Source organism: Dreissena polymorpha, chromosome 7 (assembly GCF_020536995.1).
Source record: "Dreissena polymorpha isolate Duluth1 chromosome 7, UMN_Dpol_1.0, whole genome shotgun sequence".
Classification (NCBI taxonomy): Eukaryota; Metazoa; Mollusca; class Bivalvia; order Myida; family Dreissenidae; genus Dreissena; species Dreissena polymorpha.
Window position 1 is genome coordinate 36,475,548 of NC_068361.1, and position 5,678 is coordinate 36,481,225.

General features: G+C 36.6%; 1 long non-coding RNA gene across 1 annotated transcript; it reads left to right on the forward strand.

Moving 5' to 3' along the window:
* Positions 1-1,474: 1,474 nt before the first annotated feature.
* On the forward strand, positions 1,475-4,866 carry LOC127838499 (uncharacterized). The gene is made up of 5 exons (XR_008029837.1): positions 1,475-2,813; positions 3,230-3,316; positions 3,812-3,915; positions 4,290-4,358; positions 4,771-4,866. It is a non-coding gene; the product is annotated as an uncharacterized LOC127838499 (long non-coding RNA).
* Positions 4,867-5,678: the final 812 nt, after the last annotated feature.

Genomic DNA, 5,678 nt, shown 5'->3' on the forward strand with positions numbered 1-5,678 from the left:
ACTTGGCTAAGAGGGCACTACGATCCAGTGTTAGGCAGGCAATTGCGAAAAAAGACTATGAACTAAAACAGAAGATAATTGAAAGCAGGAAATATGACTCTAGAACATTTCATAAGCTAGTGAATAGCCAACGTAACAAGCAGGGCAGGTTTATTACTGATTTATACGTAGGTAACCAACGGTACCAAGAAGATAAAATTTTATGTGGTTTTCATGATCATTTTGAAGCTCTTGGGCAACAGGCTGCCAATGAACTTTTCGACAATGTATATGATGAAATCGTCAATATTGAATACGAACTGACTGTGAATATGAACCGCAATCAATACGTCCAACCTGTAACTAAAATTGAACTTGAAAAAGCAGTTAAAAGTCTGAATACTGGTAAAGCGCCTGATGTTTACAACATGTCAGTCGAACATTTATTGAACTGTGAAGACAGCACCTTTGAGTATCTTTTAAAGGTTGTATCCCATGTATTTGCTAGTGGACTGTTTCCTGCGGCTTTGAAGAGAGGTGTGGTGACTCCCATTTTCAAAAACAAAGGTGAACCCAATGTTTCAGGGAACTATAGAGGCATAACAATTCTACCGGTGATTGGCAAGGTCATTGAAGCAATACTGCGCGATAGGATAGCACCAAACATAAAGAGCAGCCAGAATATATTCCAACGGGGCTTTACTAAGAACTCTTCACCACTAAATTCAGCTTTTATAGTAGAAGAACTGTATCGTGAATGTCATGACAATAGATCCGAAATGCACTTGATCTTTCTGGACGCGATATCTGCGTTTGATGTAGTAGACCACAAACACCTTATGCGACGACTGGGTCACATTGGAGTATACGACAAACATTGGTCCCTAATCGATAGCTTCCATAGGGACTCCACTAGTGCAGTTAAGTGGAAGGGGCGTGTCTCGGCTGAGTTCAGTGTTCAGCAGGGCGTTAGGCAGGGTGGAGTACTGAGCACCGACCTATACAAGGTCTACGTTAACCCGCTGCTTGATCGCCTACAAGAAGCCAGGGTGGGATCCACTATTGGTGACGTCAACTGTTCGGCCAGTGCTTGTGCGGACGATATATGCTTATGTGCCGAAACGGCCAATGAAGCGCAGGAACTGTTAAACATTTCAGCAGAATTCGCCAATATGGAGCGATACCTGTTACAGCCTACCAAGAGCGTGCATATCCATGTTAGTCACCAACGTAAAAAGGGCGTGTCTACTCCCCTCTTCATGAACAATGACGAAATTCCATCTGTGCAAAGAGCCATACATCTAGGTATTATACGAACTGACTCTATGCTGAACAACCAAAAAGCTAATGTGGATGAAAATTTAAAAAAAGCAAGAAGGAAAGCATATAGTATATTCGGTAGTGGTTACAAAGGGCAAGCGGGACTAAATGTACTGTCCATTATTCATCTTTACAAATCTTATGTTCTTCCCGTGCTTTTATATGGATTGTTATTACCTCCTGAACGCATTATAAACTGTCTCGAAGCATTCCAAAGAAAGTTTGTTAAAGAAATTCTTAGACTACCAGACAACACAGCCAATGCGGCAGTATATCTTCTATCCGGACTTTTACCGATCGAAGCACAAATTCACATACAGGCACTGACCTTCTTACATACTATATGCTCGCAAGATAGAAACAGTATTGAGTGGGCGCTACTTGAACGTCAGATTAGCTTTAAATCAGTTGACAGCTCATCCTGGTTCATACAAGTTCAGCATATAATGTGGAAGTACGAGTTGGGGACTGTTGCTGACTTAGCTGACAACACACCCAAGAAGGGAAAATGGAAGACACGTGTACTCAAGGCGGTTCATAGCTACTGGAGTGATCAAATAGACAGTTTAACACCCTTATATTCTACATTGTTTTTCCTGAGACAAGATAAGTATGTGCCTGGTAAGATTCTCCCTTTGCTCTCATTGGAATATACGGCCAGAGAGTCAGAACGGTTAAAAACAAAGGTACGGTTACTCACAGGGACTTACATGCTCCAAACAAAACGTAAGAACTTTAACCAGTATGACATAAACCCAACATGTCAGATGTGTGGTGAAGAGAACGAAACCGCAGAACATTTTGTGCTCAAGTGTAGTGCCCTACATAGTGTTAGACAGTCAATTATGGTAGACATAGAACGACAGTGGGGGGCGATAACAGAGACTTCATTTAATACTTTACCCGTAGACGAACAGCTCTACATACTCATCAACAGTTGGCCAACTTTAAAGACTTTCCTGAAAACCCATTTGTCTTCAGAATTTCACGAGTTTGAGAAGCATTGTGGACGGTTGTTGTACGGTCTGGACAGGACACGTCAGTTGCTCTTGGTGACCAATGCAAGCCAGCGACCACCCCGTACCAAACACACACAAAAAACAAACTAAAGAAGGGCATAATTCTTAATTAAACTGGCAATAGTGTTTATTGGGTATTTTTATTCAAGGCAATACAATTCTAATGTATGTACAGAAGCACTCTCCGGCCTTCCGTAAATTCATTTAATGATTTATTTTTATTTTTATCTCATTTAATATTTTAACAACTAATGAAAAATCGCGCGTACAGTTCTAAGTCGCATATATTCGCGATTAGTGGATAGACTTATATTCTAGTGAAAGGTGTGTGATTTAAGGAGTGAATAGTGTGAACGTGTAATATAGTGTTTATATTCGGTGGAGGATTATTCACTGTCTACAAACGATTGTTTGGTTCCTCTACAAAGGGGGTTCAAGAAGAACACAGAACAGAACAGAATGGCGGAGGCTTCGAAATCTACAATGAGCGAACCAGTAAGAAAATATGGTTTTATTGATTTAATAAAATATAATTTATAAAGATTCCGATCTGATTTTATTTAATTCAACAAGATGAGTTTATCTGCCGTTGAATGGTAGCGAATTGTTGGTCTTTACCTTGCAATTCGATGCTAAATGTCGCTGGTTTACAAATTAGACGATAGTACTTAGTAAACGACTCGAATGCATGAACATGAGAATCAATTTAACGTATTTTGATTTAATGATTTTCTCGTTTTGACTTTTGAATTGTGTGTAGTTTATTTTGCAATGTACGTTTTTCATTAACTTTTAAATTTTGCTAATAGAAGCCAGTGGATTCTTCCACAGTAAATTTGTACCCAGATCCCGGTGTGTAGAAATACCGAAATCCCAGTGTATTTCAATTTGTGTTTATGTTTTTTATTTAGGCCAAAACAGAGGGAGAGATGAGAAGAAGTAAACGTGTGAGACAGCCATCTAAGAGAATGTTGTTGTATTTTCAGGACACAGATTCAGTAAGTTAATTTTAATGCTGTTGTGTGTACACATTTTAATTATATGCCAGTTATTTGATAATTCTCCCACCTGGTCAACCGGAGGGGTATAGTGAATTATGTATATCTATTTGTGACCAGCCGAACTAAGAAGAAATAATAATATCACCCTTGTCCGCTCTGTGTTGATAAATGCAGGTTTGACTATAACTCATTATGATTTACAAGTTAGAACTATTATTGTAAAGGCCTGAGAGTTGAACAGCAACCTTGGCTTAGTATTGTAGGACTTTTTGCTTTTCTTCACAATATTTAGGTCTGAAATCTGTGGATGTAGGCTGTGGTTGCAAATAACATGTAGTAAATCAAGAAATGCACTACAACTCATGTGATTAGGTCATGACATTGACATCATGTTTTTGTCATTTTAGGGTTACTCTTTTTGCTCTTATTTATTAGATTTTCTGCATTACTTGGTTTTTATCAAATGCATGATGTTTTATTTGTTAAACTCAGGATTCAAGTCTACAGAAGGGTAAAGGAAAACGTCCTGCCAGAAAGTTGATACATTAGCAACAACAACTAAGGGGACATTGGAACACCATAGCACGTCTGACAATGTAAGATTGCTTTTATTTGATGATTAAGTGCAGTTAGTGAGTTATATTTTATACTTCTCCTTCTAACATTTAACCTCATCTTTTACGTGAATCACCTGGAACTAAGTGGGTGCTTAGATTAAATTTTTGTTTATTTCAACATAACACTTTTATAAATGATCACAGCAGAATATTTGCACTAATTATACTTCATATCTTTATAAGGTTTTCTTGGAAATACAAACTTGTAACAAACTTTCACTACCTGATAAAGTTGGAAGTCCAAACTTCTACATCTTTTTCTGATGAGGTGTTATTTATTTATATCTTATTACTTGGCTATTTATATTTGTTGCATTGCAATATGTAACTCCTGGATGTTTATTTATATTTAGGAACCTATACTGGCTTTTGTTCCTTCAAGTTCTCATGAGTCTGAAGGAGAAACACTCAGTGAGAGAGAGGTAACTTAAATAATTTGAATTACAATTATTTATAAAATCATAATTTTACTGTTTCCTCTCTGTGTTTTAGAGAAACATATATACATAGTACTGAAAATGTTTCTTGTCGAATAATCAATAGAGTGGTATGGCTGTTTTAAATCCTAAAAAGTCAGTTCATGCATAATCATAAGTGTCAGTGCTGTTTAAAATGCATCTTTCATTTTTTTCGCTCCTTCGTTTGTCCGTTCATTCATTTACAGTATTATATGAAAACACATTCTATGCAGTCCATATGATATGAAGTTACTCGTAAGATAAACTTGAAACAACAACATACCTGAAATGCATACCTTACAACTTTGTATATGTTTGGACATGCTATTTGAATTTTAATCATGTATTTTTTTCAAACATGTTAAATCTTTTTTAGGATGATTTAAGAACCAAATGAAAGGGAAGGAAAAGAGGAAGTAAGAAAGTGAAAGGGCGCTGTTATGTCCATGAAGAACAAGAAAAAAATCTAAGGTTTGTTTTTCGTGTTTGTTGAAAATATAGACAGAAGAGTTCTAGTTTAAAGCTCATAACAGATTAATAAGCATGCATGTAGATGGGAATAATAACAATACATAATTAAACAATCATTTGATCATTATGTCTCCCCCATTCTTGCCCTCAAGTAAGGGCTACTTTGGAAAGGTAGCACTGTATTAAGTATAATTTCAGTACACGTATCACTGAAGTCATTTCCAATAATGTTCTATGCCAATTACCTAGTTATTTGTTCACCATAAATTCTGCTCCTTACACCTAGTTTGTTTGAGACTCTAATAGAAAACTGGCCATTTTGCTCATGAAGAACTTTGTGAGGGAGACTTATTTTTTCACAAAAAAACTGCAAGTTATTGTTGTGTTCACTTCCCTAAAATTTTCTGTGGCAATGTAGATTTTTATTTAAACATTGTCAAAAATAAAGCTTTTTTGCACAGACTCACTAGAATTTGCTTTAATGTCATTTAGTGCTGTTTTTAGCTCATCTATTTTTTTTTTAAATTATGAGCTATTGTCATCACCTTGGCGTTGGCGTTGGCGTCCGGTTAAGTTTTGCGTTTAGGTCCACTTTTCTCAGAAAGTATCAATGCTATTGCATTCAAACTTGGTACACTTACTTACTATCATGAGGGGACTGGGCAGGCAAAGTTAGATAACTCTGGCGTGCATTTTGACAGAATTATGTGCCCTTTTTATACTTAGAAAATTGAAAATTTTGGTTAAGTTTTGCGTTTAGGTCCACTTTTCTCAGTGAGTATCAATGCTATTGCATTCAAACTTGTTACACTT